Raw genomic sequence first — 22,035 nt, forward strand, 5'->3', positions numbered from 1 at the left:
GTAGTTTGCTGGAAACCAGCAAAAAAGTCACAAATCATGACCACGTGGCTGGGACATTGTAACCAGTTAGAAAGGTAAGCCACTTGCCAAGACTCTCAGGAAAATGGGTCATTTCTAAATTTGATTAAAAAATAAAAGTTCAAAGTGCAGTCACATGACCATGTAGGGTGTATGTGTGACATTTTACAATGGCCAGAAGTACTTTACAGGGTATAAACCACCCATTCTGAGGCCATTGTAATTCCAAACGGTTGTAAAACCATTTACAACCGTTAAGTTGGATGGGTTGGATCAAAATTGGGTAGATTCAGGTGAGAGGTCGGAGACTCGTCTTGTTGAGACTGTTTGGGATGAATTTGATCCTGTGACTCCTGAGGACATGGACAGGTTGTTGGGGAGGTTGAATGCCACCACGTTTACTGGACCTGTGCCCCTCCTGGCTGGTGCTGGCCACGCAGGAGGTGACACGAGGCTGGCTCCGGGGGATTATTAATGCTTCTTTGTTGGAAGGGGTTTTCCCTGCTGCCTCCTCAAGAAGCCTTCCCTGGACCCAGCTGTTTTAGGAAATTATCGTCCGGTCTCCAACCTTCACTTTGTGGCGAAGGTTGTAGAGTGTGTGGTGGCACGTCAATTACCCCAATACCTGGATGAAACTGTCTATCTAGACCCGTTCGAGTCCGGCTTTCAGTCCCGATACAGTACGGAGACAGCTTTGGTCGCATTGGTTGATGATCTCTGGAGGGCCAGGGACAGGGGTTATTCCTCTGCCCTGGTCCTATTAGACCTCTCAGCAGCTTTCGATACCATCGACCATGGTATCCTGCTGTACGGCTGGGGAGTTTGGGAGTGGGAGGCACTGTTTATCGGTGGTTCTCCTCCTATCTCTCTGACTGGTTGCAGATGGTGTTGGCAGGGGGGCAGAGATCGACCCCGAGGCGCCTCACGTGTGGGGTGCCGCAGGGGTCGATTCTCTCGCCTCTCCTGTTCAACATCTATATGAAGCCGCTGGGTGAGATCATCAGTGGCTTTGGGGTGAGATACCAACTGTATGCTGATGATATGCAGCTGTACTTTTCCACCCCAGGCCACCCCAACGAAGCTGTCGAAGTACTGTCCCGATGTCTGGAAGCCGTACGGGTCTGGATGGGGAGGAACAGGCTCAAGCTCAATCCCTCCAAGACAGAGTGGCTGTGGATGCTGGCACCCCAGTACAGTCAGCTGCAGCCGCGACTAACTGTTGGGGGCGAGTCATTGGCCCCGACGGAGAGGGTGCGCAACTTGGGCATTCTCCTGGATGGGCGGTTGTCTTTTGAAGATCACCTGACGACCGTCTCCAGGAGAACTTTTTATCAGGTCCGCCTGATCCACCAGTTGCGCCCCTTCCTTGACTGGGATGCCCTATGCATGGTCACTCATGCTCTTGTTACCTCTCGCTTGGATTACTGCAATGCTCTCTACATGGGGCTCCCCTTGAAGAGTACCCGGAGGCTCCAGCTGGTTCAGAATGCAGCTGCGCGGGTGATAGAGGGAGCTGGTCGGACCTCCCATATAACACCAATCCTGCGCAGACTGCACTAGCTGCCTGTGGTCTTCTGGGTGCACTACAAGGTGTTGGTTACCACCTTTAAAGCACTCCATGGCTTAGGACTGGGTTACTTACAGGACCGCCTACTGCCACCGCTTGCCTCCCACCGACCCGTGCGCTCTCACAGAGAGGGACTCCTTAGGGTGCCTTCAGCCAAGCAATGTCGGCTGGTAGCCCCCAGGGGAAGGGCCTTCTCTGTGGGGGCTTCTACCCTATGGAACGAGCTTCCCCCTGGACTTCGCTAACTTCCGGACCTTCGGACCTTTCGCCGCGAGCTTAAGACCTATTTATTTATCCGTGCGGGACTGGCATAGAATTTTAGTTGTTTTAGGGTTTTAAATTTTTAAATTAGGTTTTGGGATTTTAAAAGTATTTTTAGATTGGGCTAATTTAAGTAAGTTTTTAAATTATATTTTATTCTGTATGTATTTGATTGTTGTTTTTATTTTGCCTGTTCACCGCCCTGAGTCCTTCGGGAGAAGGGCGGTATAAAAATTAAAATATTATTATTATTATTATTATTATTATTATTATTAAGTCAAGGGCTGTCAATAGAAAGAGACCACTGTCACTTAGACTATTCAGACACACTAACTCAAAATATAATTTGCTTGTATCTTGATGTATCATCAAGCAGGTGTATCATATCAGAATCTTTTGCTCAGAAAGTTATGGAAATATGGTATGAGGTTATCCCAGATCTTCACATTCATTATTTCCCCAGAGCTACAGTGTTATAAAGCAAAGTCAGCCAGTAAGTGTACTGAGATGAAATACAGTATATGACATCTAGGACATCCAGAATCTAGGCTCATACAATACCTTTGCATTTTATTCAGCTTGTTCTACCTGTACAGCCAACTTATCACAAAAGTAATGGGTAACGAAGTATTATTAGCTTTCTTGATGAGATTACGCAGTTACACTTTACCACCTTAGCTGTTATTCAGGGATCACCTGGATCTTTGCAATCCAAACTTGATCACCCTAAAATCACCCATTGTCAGGCTGAACCTGTCTTGGAAGTGAATATCCAGTCTTGGAAGTCCCTCTCAAACTTGCTCAATCCCTTCACAAGGGAGTTTCAACTGCGATCTGGGGCTGAAGCCAAACGAAAGCCGCACAATGACGAATGCCCCAGTGTCACCACTGACTCGACTTCCTTGCGTTTATCAGAGTTTTGCTTTGAACCGGTATTTCCTGTTCTAGTCAAGACCACGGAGGGGAACTGAACTTACTTGCTGGCCAGCGTTGAAATGCTGGGTGTTACTCGGACTGCACTTTGGGTTACATTTTCCCGTAACGGTTCCCCGGCTGTCCCTAAACTACGTGAAACTAGGCTTCACGTGTTCAAGGACACGCGTGCCCGCACTTCTGCGGGACGTAATCCAGAAACCTCGACTGAGAACAAAAGGGCTGAAAGCCCAGGAGTGCAGACGAAGCCAACGCCTAGAATAGGATCAGGTGCTTTGAGGTTCATTGCAGGGACCACCTAGCCCGAGGATGGATCCCAATCTCCGAATGGGTGACCAAGCCGGAGCCCGGTTACATTATTAGCACACTTGGCGGTGTAGTTGGGTAACTCCAGCTTCTGGGCTTTGTAGTCCCATTTCGACGCCTCGCTCTCGAAATAACAAACCCCCGATTGGGTCTGAGGGCGCGAATTGCGCACTGCAGCCTCTGGGTTTTGTAGTCCCATTTCGACGTCTCGCCCTCAGAATAACAAATCCTCTGTTGGGTCTGAGGGCGCGAATTGCGACGTCCGGGATCTCCAACTTCTCCTCTGGAGTCCGGATCGAAGGGCGCCGCCTCGACGTCTAATCACGTCCTTTGAGCAGGCCAGTCCTCTCCCTTCTCTCTCTCTCTCTTTATTGTTTGGCTGAACGGCAATTATGGTTGGGTGGCGGAGGCGAAGGCTAAGCCAAGCGAGGAGACAGCGGCGCTTCTTTCTCCGGGCAGGTGCCTCCCAAGCTCTTCCAGCCGGTGCCTCATCCTTTCCTTTCAGGAGGGAGGGAGGCGAGCAGCGGGAGCGCGCTTACCTGTTTGCGGCGACCCAGCGGCCGCGCCCTTGAGAAAAAGCCGCCTCCTAGGTTGGTTTTCCTGCCTCCTCTCGAAACAGGAAATGGGTGAGTCAGGAAAGGCTTACAGAACAGGGACTGCCCTCCCTTCTCCCGGGCAGCTTGCACCCCAGACGGGCATTGAGAGGCGCAGTTTTTGCTTAAACCGCGGTTATATATCTCCAGGGGCTGTTCCACTTTCCGTCTTCCAAGGGCCGGGCGGTTTTCCAAACGAATTATTTTCTACTCCAGGTAATTGTTTTGCTTTGCTTTTTCCCTTCTCTTACCTGTTGGGAATGTGGGCGTGTGCCGCGTTTTCTTCCTTTTTTTTTTTTAAAGTCGCCCTTTTAATCTCTTAATTGAAGGTGTAGACGAGCAAAACGGCGGAGTTGGGGTGAGCGCGCGGGCGGGCTGGCGCGCCGGGTGGGGAGAATTCCAGACTCGCGTTCTAAGCGCTTTCCGACGTGCAGGCGAGCGCGCGGGGCTCGAGGCGCAGCGCCCTTAATATAAACCTAATTTGTGAGCCTGGATGGGAAGTGCCCGACGCGCCCCTTTCCCCACCATACTGTCCTCCCAACCTACACCCAAAGGTGGCAAAGCCACAACGCTCGGCTTGTGGGAGGGGTCGTGGGGGGACGACGACACACAACTCGGTCATGCCCGCGAGGTTGCTATTCGCAAACAGTCGAGTGTTGGAAGGCACAGAAAGACTGAATCAGGTTGTTTTGGTCGTCGTTTTTCGAAAGGATCTCTCCGGGGTTGTTTGCCACGGGATGTTTTGTCGGTTTGACCCCCGGAGTTCAACTTCGAAGGGGGACGAATCGAGGAGAGAGAACCGGGTGGATATCCCCCCCCCCCCCGGCTTGGCGTCGTCTGAATAAAAAACAACTGTTCCGACTATATGACGAATCCCAGGAAAGAGTTAATAAATAGGAATCCGCATGGGTTACGCCAGAGTTTATACCTTCGAGGATCGCTCGTTGCCTTCCAGCCGCTTTTCCCTCCAGGCGCTTGGGTGGTGGTGGTGGGTGGTGGTTTCCCTCTGGTTATGCTTTTTGCAGGATGGCGGACTGGATATTTCCCAGGCGGAAGGGGCGCTGTTTTTCCTCCTTTGCTCCCGGGTTTTACCCAGTTAAGAGAGAAAAGTTTTAATCTGCATGATCGAGGTTTCTTAATATACAGGATTATGGGCCTACATGTTTCTGTTTTCCAATTCAAGCGCTTTCGGGCAGGAAGGTGATGATGGTCGGTAAGCGCTTGAGTTAGGCCTGTGGTGACTCACCGTTTGTTTGCAGAAGAATTAAGTTGAATAGAGTCATGGGAACTTTTCTTATCCTGAGGAAATTGTACACAGGAAAATATATTTATATATCTCTGAATACCAGCCATGCTTGAAATGGCACATCGGGTACCACAGTAAGTACTTTGAAATGCCTGGGTTTCAGAGAAATCATTTCCTGTATTTCTTAAAAGGCTGACAGAGTAAAAGGTCCAGTGTATTTCACAAAGTAAACAAAATCAACACCCGACTTGGTTACAAGTGGGTATACGGAATTCCCATTGTTTTTTTCTGAAACATCCTAGTTTTTCCTTTTTTAAAAAAGCAATTTTGGGCTGTGCAAAGCCTAAGGCAGAGTCTTTCTAGTTTATTAATTAAATTGGTTGTTTAAATACCTTACATTTGATATCTTGCTCTTCAAAAACTTTTTAGAAAACCATATGTAATACAGTAGTTGCTGTGATGACAATGCTTTAGTCTGAATAATGTAAAAGATTTGTCATCCAACACAAGGAACATGTAAGCCCTTAATAACATGATGTGTCAAAACACAAACAATATTATATTAGAATACTATATTGTAATTGCAATAAATTGCTTCTCAGTTGTATAAATAGCATTCAGATCAAATTGGTCACCAGTCATGTTTAACTTAATTTGAACATATTTTATATGTAATCATTTTATTGATTAGTATTTCTCTTGAGAAACTTAGTTGTGTTACAATACACACAAAAATAATGTTTAACCAGTATTGGAGTAAAAATGCAAACAGTTAACAATGGCAGAGTCATGAGTTGTCATGATTGATCAAACAAAACACAGCACACAAGAGCTGCCTTGTGCACTGGGTCATTTTTTTTCTTTATTGGTAGTGCACAAAAACATTAGTTTCTCTGTAAGATTGACTCTTTCTACCAGATAATTCTTTAAACAGCATTCAACGAAGATATACAAACAGCTTCAACTTTTCTCTCTCCCATTTCAGAACAATGTATAGTAATGAATTACTATAGGAACTAATAGTTAATCTTGGAATGCTAGAAAAATCTTCTGTCTATAGTAGTATTGCTGGTGGTGGTGTGACAATACTTATCCTAAGTTATAGCTAGGAATGTTGCTTCTGTAATAAAGTTCCTAACCAATTAATCAAGGACTTCAGTTGTATCCTATCATGATTTATGCAACCTAGGTCATCTTTTTTTGGTGCCTTTGGATTTTCTTCTGTATCTACCATACTAGGATGGATTCCATATTGTGCCATATTTTTTTATAAGCTATTTCTATGCTGTATCGGTTATTTAGCGATCTTGGATTAACCTGGAATTGCATTTCTTTATCTACCTAAAACTGCTGAAATCCATCTTTGCTTGCTTTCCATTCTTCTCCTTCTCCGGCTTTGACTCCAACTTTTACTAAGTCACTTCTATTAGGTAGACCAGACAAGAAAATCAACTCCAGAAGAAGGTTAAAACTATTGTATTCAGATTGGCTATAATAACAGAATTCACGTATGAATGTTCTGAACCTCTTCCTCCTCCTTATAGTTCAGTGATGTATGGAGGTATACTTCAGCCCCTATTGCCTAGGTCAGGGGTCTGCAAACTTGGCTCTTTTAAGACTTGTGGACTTCAACTCCCAGAGTTCCTCAGCCAGCAAAACTTGAAGTCCACAAGTCTTAAAAGAGCCAAGTTTGCAGATCCCTGGCCTAGGTGACTAATCCTGTATATGTCTATACATATACATACATAAGGGTCATCTTCCGTACTCTGTACATACTAAAAATTTGTTACTAGTTTCTTTCTAGTGTGAGTTGGGCAGCCATATACATTTCTTAAACGTATAGTGGTTTTTCATGTTACCTTTCATGTTTGTTAATTGTGCACATACTTTTTAAGGACAGTCAAAATAAACATGCAGGCAAAAGAATTCTAATAGAAGCCTTTAAAGGGAGCTGTGGGTTCAAAACTCAAAGTTGCCATGTTTCAGAATAAAATTATAAAATATATTGCAAGGCTGCATTTTATTTTGTTTGATTTTAGGCATGGATCTTGTTCAGCTTTATGCAGTTACATTTCTAATTTATTTTGAAGGATCTCATTTTATAGTGTATTGTTATAGTTTATAATCCTGTCCTAATATCTTAAATGGATTAGTGATAAACTATACCTACAGTAATTAGAAATGAATTTGTTTCTAACTTGTAACTTCCTCTTACAATAGTGAAATCAAATGTTAGGAAAATACATTAACATTGTGCGTCTAAGGCTAAGGTTTTATATTACATGTAGAGATAGATCCAAATAACAATATTGGATTACCCGGATAAGCTCAACAATTTTGGCTTGGGCTCTGAGTTAATACTGTATAAGGTGACCTACTGTAACTGTGGAAAAGGAGGTAAAATAGAGTACAAATTACATTGCTTCTGACTGTTCCATGTTGCTTCCTACTAACCATGGTGTCTGATTGTATACTTTCTCTCCAAAATTAGTTAGTGAAGCCTCTAATTTATGCAAAATTAGAATTTGCAATAAGCACAAGATGGATCAAGGAACACTGATGCTAAAAGTGGATGCAGGATAAGGAGTAACTTTAATAAGATTAATGGGATTATAGACTTGTACATGGTATTATATTCAAGTAACCCATAATTCTTCAAAAGTGGAGCTGCACAGATTGTTTCACACAAGGGATATTGTGACATAAAATTAAAATACTTCTCCTCCTCCACCTTCTCCTCCTCCATATGATCTTTTTTTCCCCAAACTTTCTCTGGAGGTCTTCAGACAGCATATATGATCATCCATCAGAGGCATTCTAGCACAGGGTTTCTCAGCTACAAGGATCTGCAAGAAGTTCATGGGATTCTAAAGAGACTAAAGGGGGAATGAGAAAATTCACTCAACCATATCTTTGTCTCAGTGGTAAAATTCAGTTTTTTTTACTACCGTTTCTGTGGGCATAGCTTGGTGGGTGTGGCAGGGAAGGATACTACAAAATCTCCATTCCAACCACACTCCAGGGGAAGGATACTGCAAAATCCCCATTCCCACCCCACTCTGGGACCAGTCAGAGGTGGTATTTGCTGGTTCTCTGAACTACTCAAAATTTCCGCTACAGGTTTTTCCAGAACCTGTCAGAACCTGCTGGATTTCACCCCAGCTTTGTCTTTTGGTGAAGAGTTCTGGGATTTATTTTAACTACCAGTAATAGATTCTGATGCCTGAAAAAGTTTTAAAACCTTTGCTCTACATATCCTGCATTGATCAAAGGGTGGAACTGTATAACCTCTTTTTCCAATTCTATCTTTCTCTGACCATATCAAACTACTGTAGGTGAAATGTTATGTGAAGGTAAATATTCTCAAGCCAAAACAGCAGTTCACTTTCTTCTGAAATAATGACATATTAGATCAGTGATGATGAACCTATGCATTCATGGTCAGAAAATGACATATCATAATGTTTTGCACCAATATTCACCAGTATCCAACAATTATCCTCAGAACCATGCCTTGTTCTTGTGCAGTTTTTGAAGGTTGTGGAGGCCATGCAAGAATGGGATGTGCTTTCCTGCAGTTTCCAGAAGTTATATGAGAGGGCTGTGCAACCCACATGGCCTCCAGAGCCTCCCAAAATTGTGTGAGAACAGGATTATGCTTTTGAGCAGTTTTTAGAACAACATGAATTGGCCTTTTTGAGTGGCAGCCGTGGCGCTAGGATTGGAATTGAGGCCTGGGCCTCTATTTAGGCCGCTGAGTGCCACCGTTCAGGGTTGGGCTAGATGGGCGAGGTGGGGGAGTGGGTGGAAATAGAGAAGTGTTTCTCTTTTATTCAGGGGTGTGATATGACATGGCAGCAGAGTCAAGATAGGCATTTTCCCACTTTTTGACATGCCAAGCCCAAAAGGTTCACCATCCCTCTGGTGGCTCAACAGGCTAATGCAGCCTGTTATTAACAGCAACTGTCTGCAATATTGCAGGTTCAAGTCCCACCAGGCCCAAGGTTGACTCAGCCTTCCATCCTTTATAAGGTAGGTAAAATGAGGACCCAAATTGTTGGGGGGCAATAAGTTGACTTTGTATATAGTATACAAATGGATGAAGACTATTGCCTGACATAGTGTAAGCCGCCCTGAGTCTTCGGAGAAGGGCGGGATATAAATGCAAATAAAAAAAATAAAAATAAATACTGCTTAATTGGGAGAAAATATATTTCAGAATATATTTCAGAAACTTGCTGAAAATTTTTGAAGATGCTACATATATAGAAAAATTGAAATTTGATCAAAGTCCATGTTTCTTCTGAACATGTGAAGTAAACTTCAGATTCTTGAAATAGAATTCATAATATGAAGAGCAGAATACGTACAAAATTAATAAATAATAAATACATGAAAGGATGTGCACAGATGGGACTTATAAGAGAATGCATGCAAGAACTCAACTTACATAAAGATTCCCATTACTCATATCCTTGCCTCCAGGTCTGTATTCAAATAAATACCCTGCAAAACAACACATTTTTATTATAATGGGGTCATTGGAACTATGTGTGAACCCCACTGATGTCCCAAAAACTTTGGTGATACAATACTAATTTTGAAATAATTGTTCTTGATGGGTTAATGATGAAGGTTGTTGAGATTTCTGAAAGATTAATCAATGATTTGTTTGGAAAAATAATGTTGTGAATGCCTTTTCTACTCAGAAACCATGAATAGGATTTGCTGACGTTCTAATGAGTGAACTCTGATCAGACGAATGTAAACAAACTAGTAATCACCTTTCTGATCAGGTGGGTTAACAACTCCTTTTATACGTTGCAAATTTCTTGCATTTATTTGGGACTATATTTTTGCTGGGACTGCTCATTTTTTAAAATGCCACCTTTATATTATTTTAATAACTAAAAGCAGCAAGCATATCTAATACTCCTGCTTCCTTCTGTTTTCCTTACAACAATACTGTGAGGTAAATTGGGCTGAGAGAAGAGTGACTGGCCCAAAGCCACCTATCCGACTTTCATCTAAGGCAGGAATAGAACTTACAGACTCCTAGGACTAGGTTCTAGCTTGGTTCCTCATATAATGAAGTCTCTGATATTAGTTGAGTGGTCATTAAATGGACTGGAAAATGAGGAAAGAGACACACTGAGAGACAGAATACTGTAATGACTATGGCAGAGGTGTCCTCCAAATATTTTTGATTGCAGTCTTCGGAAGTCTTATGCTGGCTAGATCTGAGGAAAATTGAAATCTGAAACATCTGAAAATAATGAATTTACCTTTCTTTGATTAAAATAGTATTGATAAAACTTGATTGGGGTTCCCCACAGATATGAAATTCTTACGCCTCATGTGGTCTCTGTATTCCATTCTATTTCTCTGAAATATTCTGATAATTAAAAATTATGAAAAGAACTAATTTGGCCTATAAAAGAACAGACGTTAAATATTGAAAAAAAACAGATGGTTTTTTGGAACAAAAACTCGTTCACAAATAACCTTTATTGTGTTACCTATTTTTTTTGTTTCTAATTTCTTAAATTATTTTGCAGAGATGTTTGGAAGTTAGATTTGTGAATTTAAATGGTGCTTTCACTATTTCAGAACTATTCTTTCCCACTGTGCATCCTATTTATCCTGATATAAACACAGTGATATAATTCAGAGTTCAGAGAACTATTTCATTGTAATGGCCTCTCCTTTAAGCTTTCAGATTTTGTAATGTATCTCACACACACTTTCTCTCTCGTACAGACACACATGCACCTGCCCAAATCCTGCACCCCTCAGTTGGATTCATGAAAAGACAGGTAACAATGGTTCCTGGTGTTTAGTCACTTTTCGTGCATGATAACACTTTCATTTCTTGTGGTACTGTGAACAATGCTTTACAGCAAAAACAAAAACAAAAAAACCCCCAAACACTGCATTTTAAGCCCTTCAGAATTATAAGAAGAGATGTCTAATGTGGATTTTAAATTGAATGTGGAAGATTGCTTCAAAATAGCCTGACCTTTCTTCATTTTTTAAGCTCCTGGCTGAGTGAATATAAGACTAATTGATTCTACATTGTGCATAAATAACTTCATCAATAAAATGAAAAAAAAGACTGGGGGTGACATGATAGCAGTGTTCCAATATCTCAGGGACTGCCACAAAGAAGAAGTAGTCAAGCTATTCTCCAAAGCATCTGAGGGTGCAATTGGTGAAAACTAATCAAGAAGCAGTGGGTGAAAACTAATCAAGGAGAGAAGTAACTTAGAACTAAGGAGAAATTTCCTGATGGTTAAAAACAATTAATCAGTGGAACAACTTGCCTCCAGAAGTTGTGATGCTCCAACATCAATCTCCAACAAGAGATTGATAACCATTTGCCTTAAATAGTATAGAATTTTCCTGCCTGAGCAGTGGGTTGGACTAGAAGATCTCCAAGGTACCTAACAATTCTGTTTATTCTATTCTATTCTAAAATACATGGTGAATACATATCTTGTCACATTTATATTAGTTAAACTGATCTTTTTGTTACACAGCTAAAGATTTCTGGGGATTCTACTGGCTACTTCTACCTCCTATCCTGGCTTAAAATCAGCAGTCAGTGGATGGAAAGTGAGGCCGTGCACGTGCCAGATATTCTCTGTGATTTATAAACATTTTTTTGCCAAACACACCATAGGCAATCTATTGCTGTAAAAGAGCATTTGTTGAGTAGCGGGGGCTGTGTCAGCGTGTTTAGTTTGAGCACATCTCTTAAGCATCTGCTACTAAAAAGGTATATTTGATTTTTTCTCCTTCCTCTTAGCTTGGCTCATAAAGTAAGGAAAGTCATGGAAAGTATAGTGAATGACTCTTCAGTAGCTCTTACATCATTTGAAAGATGAAATCACCTGCTTTCTCCATTAGTGCTTGGAATATTATAAACCTTGAAGGTTTAGCTGGGGATTAGTAAATTGGAGAGTGTCCATTATCAGACCAGGCTTAGGACCATGTTTCTTGCTTCATTTCCATTAGTGCTTTAGATCGCTGGAATTACATAACAGTGACGTTTTTAGAGAAGCTGTCAGGAACGTTTTTAGTCTTTTCCCAAAAGCTATTTCTCCAGCTTGCAATGTCTGTAATCCATTTTGAAAAAGGCTAGCTTAGTCAGTTAGCACAGACAAGATGATTTCTGATGCAGCAGCCAAATATAGTTGGTAGCTTAATTCAACGCCGCATTAAAAGATTCAGGATGAAATGTAAGAAGTACATTGCTATTCTTGAAGCTGCAGTTGGAATCACTCCTCTTAATAAGAGAGAACTGCTACCAGTGGTTCGGCATGTAAATCTCTGGCAGCAACCCGGGTGAGTTCTAGGTTGGGTGAATGAGTCATTGCAAAGGTAAATATTTACTCTGAATTTGTGTGCGGATTTGTAGGGTGCATTATGCGTAGCTAGTTATATTTCCTCAATGGCAAAAATGTAATGCTCTTGTCTAGTGTATATTTGGCTAAGATCAGTCAAGGCATGGTGGGTTACAGCATTTAAACTTCTGATTAAGCATTTGGGATGAAAATAATATAGTGAAGCCAGTGCAGATTCAATGCAGGGGCGAGTCTAGATGGGGATATAATGGCATTTCTCCTCTTGTACATTCAGGAATAGTCTGCACCCAGGCAAAACAAAAATGTTCTTATTGAAAAAATGAATTATGTATATATTACCTATCCCTTTCTTATTAAAATAAACCTCAGCGGATATCTTCTAAATCTGTTCTATTTTCCTGATTTCTATCTAGTCTATGTTACTATTCTTCCACTCGATGTTAATGTTTATTGTCCTGTAGCTTTTTCTATTCTGCCTTTTGTTGTTATACACAAACTTTCTGTTTTAGCTTTCTAATGGTTTTTCCCCTTAGATCTGACTTTCTTTCAGCTAGGATCTCTATATCTGTTCCAGGATCTCGGCCTTATTGATATTGATCCTGGTCCCCGGCATCATCAACCACCTCTCCCTTGGTTATCTTCTGTTGAAGTTGATCTCTGTTATCAGCTAGTTTTGCTGGGATGGACTGTTTCTGGTGGGACTGTTTTAGATGTTGTGTCTTCTAGACCTTTTCCATTTCAGTTTATTTTGACGAAACATTGCTACTGCTAGGGTTCATTGATCCACTGCCCAGGCTCCCTTTACTGGCTTCTGTACTTCCTACCTGGGCTTTTCTAAGGCTTTAGACCAGGGGTAGTCAACCTTTTTATACCTACTGTCCACTTTTGTATCACTGTTAGTAGTAAATTTTCTAACCGCCCACAGGTTCCACAGTAATGGTGATTTATAACGTAGGTTTTGGGGAGGGCGCCGGCTACCAGCTCTGCTTTTCTGTTACAGCTGGGGGGGAGAGATGCGCGAGCTATTCTGGGACAAGGCTCTTTTGTTTGCGGTCGCACTATAGCGCCATTTAGCTTCAGTTACATAACGTGAACTAAACTTATGCGCGGGTGATACAAGTAGTATATTTTCAGAAATTTAAATTGTCACAGGGAATTTTATGAAAACCTAATGAAAATGTTTTTAAATAATGCTATGAAAATTTTTTTAAAAGTCAATTAAATTAAAAAAAAGGAAAGTGCTTCAGTATCGGACAAAACCCCTACTGCCCACCATGAAAGCTGGAACGCCCACTAGTGGGCGGGAGGGACCAGGTTGACTACCACTGCTTTAGACAATCAGGAACGCTTTCCTGCTTAGTTTTCTTTCAGTTGTGTTCACTTGCTCTGCATTCGACCCATGCGGTCACTGTGGGCTCCATTATAAGCCATGCCATAGACTCAAGCTATTCCTGGCTATCCTGCCAATTCTTCCTTTTGGCCTGGCCTTGCCAGATCATGGTTGCTGTACTGCCTTAGGTGCTGATGCTTTCTGATGCTTTCCTTTCCTTCTTTTAAAGCCATATTTACTTTCCAATATGTCCTGAATGTACCTTCCACCAGTTTAGCTGATGTTCCATTGGGCACCTTATAGCTTTGTGTCACCACCTGAGGCTCTTCACCTGTCACCACTGCTACCATAATCTGTGCTATTACCATCATGTCACATTGGAGCTCCTGGCATCATTCTCTTGTTGTTGTTGTTGTTGTTGTTGGCTTGGAGCATTCGGAGAATGTATCTAGGTGCCTTCTTACTTGTTTCCTCTTTTCACTCTTGTTTTTTCTAATTGTTTTTGAGCTCCTTAACTATCCTTTTTCTTCCTAAAATTTTTGAGACACAAGTTTCTCAAGCCTCTTTCATCCCACTGAAGTTCTTTTTAAAGAGCTTGCTTTTTTGATCAATAAGAACTTTTATCCGGTGAGACTTTTAACTTTTTACCTTGAAAAAGAAGGATGCAATCCTTTCCATTTACCTGATTCTGCCCACTTAAATTTGTACCTCATGTATCAAAGGATCCATCTAGAGTTTACGTGCAATAGGCAGCCTATACAGGTAGTCCTCAACTTACAACAGTTTATTTAGTGACCATTCAAAGTTATAACAGCACTGAAAAAAATGACTTAAGACCGTTTTTTCACACACATGACCATTGCAGCCCCCATGGTCATATAACCAAAATTATGTTTGGCAACTGATTCATATTTATGACAGTTGCAGTGTCCTGGGATCATGTGATCAGCTTTTGTGACCTTTTGACAAGCAAAGTTAATGGGGAATCCAGATTCACTTAACAACCATATTACTAACTAAACAAATGCAAAGATTCACTTAACTGTGGCAAGAAAAGTCATAAAATGGGGCATACTCACTTAACATGTTTCACCTAGCAGCATATGTTTTGGGCTCAACTGTGGTCGTAACTTGAGGACTACCTGTACATTTATTAAATAAATAAAGCAGCTTTCAGTTTCTAAATTTTAAACAGATTTTCTGATCCTTTTGAAAAAATTTAATGTTTTACGATCGCATATATTTTCTGTGAGAAGAGCTTAGAATAAAATGCTTTGATGCTCTGGAATTATATCCAAATAAGCACCAGACATTATGTATAGATATACATCTCCCTCCCTCCCTCAGGGTAGACTACATAATGCTTCCTCCTCCAGTTTTATTGGTTGAAGTAAGGATCAAGGGATATCCAAATACGGCTTCGTGGCCACATGGGAAGCAAATGTGTTGCTGCATTAGTAGATGCTGTCACTGGGGTGTTCGATTGTGCCCGGTCTCAACTGCCTGCTGCTGCAAGTGTAAGGTTTTGTGCAAACAAACAAAAGATGTTATTGATTGATACCATTAGGTAATGCTCCCTGTGACTGGTCCAGAGTCATCCAATGAGTTTTCTTCACTGACTGTGCCCTTGAATCTGGAGCTTTAGTCTTAATCTGACACTCTAAAATTACTACACTGCACCAGGGATGTACAGGGGATCAGGCATTTTGGCATTTCTTTGTCTACAATGCAAGCCAAGAAAAGTTCCATTGTTTTCCAGTCTCCAAGTTGTTGCATGCAGTATAAAAGGGTCTCATACTGAAGGCAGAACAAATGCACATGTTTTCTCTTTGGCTGTTAAGAGGTCACTGGGCTGGTAATGGATTGATGATACGCTTCAGGCCATTGAGAAAAGTATGTCATCCACCATAAATGAGGATTTTGTACCTTAAAGAGGAGGTTGATCTTTTTAAAAATCCACTGCCATGATCTGACAATCAGGCTGGTCAAGCTAGTATTGACCATACTATTGATTGCCAACAGAACATGAAAATAGGTGACTTGTGCTGCCTTTGCATTGTAGCTTTAATCAAATGTACGGTATTTGGTTCATTTGTAAAATCCTTCAGAAGACTGATGTATCAGGGAATGAAATTCACAAAAAATATTTTGCTACTATAAAAAGCATCATTAAAATTCAATAGCTTGTTGATTCCACAGAAACACACATGTGTACAGTATGCAAACAGCTCGTTTCAGCTTTGATGTATATGGATGCATTTCAATTGTGTTCCTTTAGGTGGCAGCCTTCCATTATGATGTAATTGGAATTCCTCTAAAATGGGAAGCTACACACTGTATAAATATGTAAGAGTGGCCCTTTGATCCTACTAATGAAGTATTATTAACTGCAATATTGTGGAAGATAAATGAGGCAAAATCTAGCCCCATGGTTTATAGAGAGGGAGGGTAGTCTTTAGCCCTCCTCATGCTGTGGCATTTAAATTCCTGGATAATTAGTCAGTGATTGATTTATTATGTGCCATCAAATCAGTGTCAACCTTAGTGACTGCACAGATCTATTTCTAAGAGAAAATCTCTTAATTTGGTCCTTCAGGTCTTCCAATAGTGTCACTCTAACTGAGCCTGTCCTCTTTACTGCTGGTCGGAGTTAGGACGGTGCTGAAAAAAATGGACTTGTGATTGGTCCCCAAAATTATGCCCATTGCAGTGCCCTCCCCTGCAGTCAGGTGATCAAAATTCCATACTATAGCCTGCCTGCAGTTACCACGCAGGGGCGTTTCAACTCCCCCCCATCTGCCTATCTTCCCCTATCTTTGTCCTTTGGGATGCCCTGCATTCCATCACATACTTCTGCACACACATTCCACCGCCATTACACCCTGTTCCCTACAGATGACCTTCATCATCATCTTCCTCCTGTTGCTGGATCAGGATCCAGTTGCTGAGTGAGATGCATGCAGTGGAGGGTGATAGGGGACTAGGCCCTGATTTGCTGAAGAGAGCTTGGAAGGCCCAGCTGGAAGGTGGCAGAGGGGATATCCAGACATAGCACTCTGTCACTAGGTCAAGCATAAACCCTAACCTACTCCACGATCACCCTACTAATGGCAGAGCAGTTCCAATTTAATTGTGGTCATAGGTTTAAAGACTAGCTGTAGCTTTAGTTCCCGAAGCTCCTTAACTTTTATTATTTGGTTTATGGGACTTGGAATCCAGCACATTGGCCATCCTGCCTATGATTTTGCCACCTACAAAATCACAGTGTGACCCATGTTAAATACCTGTTTACTCTGGTTTTGTATGGTTTGTATGTTAGCTATGATTACAGCTGAACTTCGGTAGTTTAGTTTAATTTAATCTTTACAGATATTGTTGAGGGCAAAATATAGATTAATTTCTAAAGTAGCTGTTGAGAAGATATGTGGAAAATCTATAGAAAACAAATCTTAGACCATCTATTCTAGCCCATAGAGAATACAGTAGTGCTTAAAACTTTGGGAACCCATTTTTCCAATATTGCTACATAAATAGTATAATCTAAAACATTGTCTGTTCTCCATGCAAGTCCTAAAACTAGATAAAGAGAACTCACATAAACAAATGGTGTACTTCTTCTTTTCTTTATTGAGGAAAGGATACAGAGCTGTGTGTGGCAAAAGTATACGAACCTTTGTTTTTAGTAATTGGTGTGCTCTCTTGCTTAGCAGTAACTGCAAACAAATGTTTCCAATAACTGTTGATCAATCCTGCACATGGGATTGGATAAATTTTAGGCTTGCCCTCTTTATAGAACAGCTTCAACTTGGAGACGTTGATGAGCATCCTTGCACTTCATGTCCTTCTACATCATTTCTATAGAATTAAGGCCAAGGTATTATCTTGGCCATTCTTATTCATTAATTTTTAACCATTCTTTGGCCTTATGACTTATGTCTTTTGGATCGTTCTCTGGTTGCATGACCCACTTTCTCATGAGCTTCAGGTCATAAATAGATACTATGACACTTTCGTGTGGAATTTGCTGGTAATTTCAGGATTCATAGTTTCATCAATGATGGCAAGATGTCCTGCTCCAGAGGGAGTAAAGCAGGTTCTTTAAGCCATAAGAGCCCCAGTGGTTAAGATGCTGGCTTAGAAACCAGGAGAGTGCGAGTTCTAAACATCCCTTCATCATAAAAGCTGGCTGGGTGACTTTGGCCAATCATTTTTTTCTCAGCCCAACTAGCCTTACAGGATTGTTGCTGGGGGGAAATTGCATTGTTCGTTTTAGCACTTATAATATCATCCTGGGACTGAATGAGCAAGAGACACAATATGGCTGTTGCTGTTTTGGAGAAACCAAGCTCCATTCAGCCATGATGGAACCCATCTAATCCTAATCTATCTCCCTGGGAAAGATGGTGGGTGAGGAGAACCATACCCACCCCTTTAGCCATTTGGAAGAACAAAATGAAATGTAATTAAAATAAAATGCCTTCATAAAGTTCCTGTGCTTAAACTGAAAAAAAAATTGTAATAGAAATCTGTGCTAAAGTATAGTACTGGAACATGTTTGTATATCTTTTTCTCCAGGAGAGCTTTTTACCAGGTTCGCCTGGTCTGCCAGTTGCGCCCCTTCCTAGACCGGGATGCCTTATGCACGGTCACTCATGCGCTCGTGACATCTTGCTTGGATTACTGCAACGCTCTCTACATGGGGCTCCCCTTGAAGGGCATCCGGAGGCTGCAGTTGGTTCAGAATGCAGCTGCGCGGGTGATAGAGGGAGCCCCTTGTGGCTCCCATGTTACACCAATCCTGCACAGACTGCACTGGCTACCTGTGGCCTTTCGGGTGCGCTTCAAGGTTTTGGTTACTATCTTTAAATCACTCCATGGCATAGGGCCGGGTTACTTACGGGTCCGCCTACTGCCACTGATTGCCTCCCACTGACCCGTACGCTCTCACAGAGGGGGACTCCTTAGGGTGCCGTCCACCAGGCAGTGCCGACTGGTGACACCCAGAGGAAGGGCTTTCTCTGTGGGGGCTCCCACCCTCTGGAACGAGCTTCCCCCAGGGCTGCGCCAACTTCTCGACCTCCAAACCTTCTGCCGCGAGCTTAAGACACATCTATTTATTTGCGCAGGGCTAGCCTAGGGTTTTTAGTTTTAAATTTAGTTTTAATGGGGTTTTATACTATTTTAGTGATATTTTAATTTCGGCCTAATTAATAAGTTTTTTAATTGTTGTTTTTATTTGTATTATTCTTATGTTTTTATTTGGCTGTACACCGCCCTGAGTCCTTCGGGAGATAGGGCGGTATAAAAATTCAAATAAATAAATAAATAAATAAATAAATAAATAAATAAAATTTTTAAAAAGTTTCTCTTATTCATGATAGCAAATAAGGATTTCAAAATAAAATAATAATAAAATCCTAAATCTATGAAGATATTTGAATATCAGTAAAGAATACTCCATTTAATATGAAATTTGTTTCCCTCAAATCCCTTTGCCAAATCCCAATTTTAATATTTAATTCCATAATTAAGGAATATAATTCAACATCATGTTTACATCTTTAATTGATATATTTTCCTAAAGTTTTATTAATGTATATAATTCTGCTTGTGATGTAGGACTCCAAATGCAGATTTTTAATTGGAATTGAGATGCTTGGGCACAGAATTTTAATTCTCATTTAGCATATAATATAGCTTTACATCTACCTTGGAGCCATTTTTATGTAAACAAGAATTACCTGCAAAGAAACCTGTACACTGAATAGTATTGTAGAAATTTTAAAAATGCAGCAAAGTTTCAATAACAATCTTTATCATTCACATCTTCTCCCAGTTGATGGTTGAATTATCATGTTTAATTACTCCTGGACTATTTTTCACAAGGTATGTTTAAATCCTGGGTGTGCGGTTGAAACATATGCACAAAATGGGCGTCGGCATTTGAAGTCTCTTGAAGAAGGCAGTAATTCTTATGGTAAACATTTAGCTACTCTGAAATGTCTCTAAGACAGGAAAAGAATTAAATGAAGTTGTTTCAGTCTAAAGTAATACTATTGCTTTCAGATAAATTAAAAGTTTATAACTTTTAAAATTAAGCATTTAAAATTGATGCTACTATGGAAAACATGTCTTGTCATAAATATCTTGATGTATAAAGTATAAATCCTACTGATATATAAAATGAAGTATGGCTATAAAGTAAAAAAAGTTAAAAGCTGCAGCAGAGCTCTATAGCTTGGAGAAAAGTTGTTGCACAAGAAATAAATATTTGTGATAATTGGAATGAAATCCCACTAAATTCAGCTGTACTTTGAAGTAGTGTGGAACAGCAGCTACCCCCACCAACACAACCTTCACATGTAATAATAATAATAATAATAATAACAATAACAACAACAACAACAACAGCAACAACAACAGCAGCAACAACAGCAACAACAACAACAACAACAACAGAGTTTGGACCTTGGAGGTCTTCTAGTCCAACCCCCTGCCCAGGCAGGAAACCCTACACCATTTCAGACAAATGATTATCCAACATTTTCTTAAAAATTTCCAGTGTTGGAGCATTCACAACTTCTGCAGGCAAGTTGTTCCACTGATTAATTGTTTACACTAAAACTTACCCAAACACAGGCTTTTAATTATGCTGGATGACAGTTGTGGAAATCGTGAAAAAATATCTCTGAAGGGCATCATATTGGGAATACAATTGCATTCTAAGTGTGTCTGAGATCCTGAGTCTACTTATGTAGGAGTAAACCCCACTTAATTTGAATGTTTTTCTATCAGGCAATCTTATCTATCAAGAGTGGTATTGTGAATGAATGTTAAGTTTAATTCAGTGTCAGCATTATCTGGAATTCCAATAGCTGCAAGGATACAACTCAAATGCAAATTGCCTTCATTCAAGAATCAGAAAAAAATAGCTTTGGAAAGCACAAATAGGCTAAAAGCTAAGATAAATGGGAAAAAATATGGTGATGAATTACAGGTAGTCCTTGCTTACTGGCTAACTTGTTTAGTGATTATTTAAAGTTACAACACTGAAAAAAAAACCCAATCCTCACATTTATGACTGTTGTAGCATCCTGTGATCACATGGTCACCACTCTTGTGCTTTGCAATCAGTTTCCAATAAACAGGATTAATGAAAAATATGGAAGCAAAATCTCAAGTCATCGTCACATAATGACTCACTTATTGACTGAATGAGAAGTGACATTGTGAGTCCATCGCAGTCATGTGATTTTCCTCTTAGCAACCATGGTCTTAGCAACAGAGTTTCTGGTCACAATGATCACTAAGCATGGGCTACTACACTGTTATTTACATCTCAAAATGATTTGTTAGTTATGCTTTTCTTTTTGAAATGAGGTCATCTGTGCTGTGAGGGTGGTTGTAACATGTTAAGGTCAGACTTTTGTACACCCAGCATTAGGCTTCAGGGTACAATTCTCTGTGTCTATTCTAAAATAGAGTAAATGGATAAATCAGTATCAAATGCTGTGTAACTTTCTTGTTGACTGCTTGTTATACACAGGCAGGATCTCCACCCTGTACAATAAAATGTGCACTCATAAAGCCATATAGAATTTTAGAACAAAATGGAGACCCTTTTTCTTTTGAAATATCCCTGTCTGATTAAATCTTTCCTTAAAATGGAAGGTCCTTGGCTTGCGAAGGGCAACAGATTGGAAAAATATTGTCGACCAAGAAGTGGTTAGCAACTTCAGAAAGATTTTTGTTGAAGATAAAGAAAAAGCTGAATATTTTTGACTTCAGCTGTTCTCATATATAAGTTTTGATTTGTTTTGGCTTGCTTATCACATTTTATTTAAAACATACTTTGCAGTTTGTATTCTTCAAACTGTTTTAAGAATGTTCCTATAATAGCTTCATATGGTTTTGAGACACCAGAGCATGGAAAATTTCTGTGGCCTGTTTCTCTTTGACTCATATATTTACTGTATATCCTCCCTTTTCCCATCCTGGAGCTCAGAGCAGCCCACTGGTCGCATAGAACAGTTTCCTTATCAATTCTTCGCTGCCTTTTAGTTCAGGGTATCCAGCCTTGGCAACATATGACCAGTGGACTTCAACTCCCAGAATTCCCCAGCCATCCAATCTGGATGTTGAAGTCCACTGGTCTTAAAGTTGCTAAAGTTGGACACCCCTGCTTTAAGTGATATATGGCAAATTATTGGAGCTTAATCAGAAATTCAGTAGGTTCACTTTCCCCATTTTGAGATTCAGAGATAAAATATCTTTCTTAACTGACCTTCAGGTTATCCTGTAGACTCTGTTGGGGGAAATCCCTATTCCATAGCTGCATCGTTCCTCCTCAAACTACAGTAGAACCTCTGGTCACAAACACTTCTGACCACAACCAAATCGGGTTCCGGTCAAAA

At 40.7% G+C, this 22,035-nt stretch overlaps 1 protein-coding gene across 4 annotated transcripts in view; it reads left to right on the forward strand.

The window, feature by feature from the left end:
- Positions 1-3,718: 3,718 nt before the first annotated feature.
- The window catches only part of TJP2 (tight junction protein 2), an 85,197-nt gene continuing 66,880 nt past the window's right edge, over positions 3,719-22,035 (forward strand). For 2 of the 4 annotated variants that reach the window (XM_058168673.1, XM_058168676.1), the window contains exon 1: positions 3,719-3,894. The gene's annotated coding sequence lies outside the window, so the exon portion shown is untranslated. Of the gene's footprint in view, positions 3,895-9,701; positions 9,721-10,720; positions 10,741-22,035 lie in introns of those variants that run through there. The other 2 variants (XM_058168675.1, XM_058168674.1) reach the window with 2 other exon arrangements.

This window comes from Ahaetulla prasina, chromosome 2 (assembly GCF_028640845.1).
Source record: "Ahaetulla prasina isolate Xishuangbanna chromosome 2, ASM2864084v1, whole genome shotgun sequence".
Lineage (NCBI taxonomy): Eukaryota > Metazoa > Chordata > Lepidosauria > Squamata > Colubridae > Ahaetulla > Ahaetulla prasina.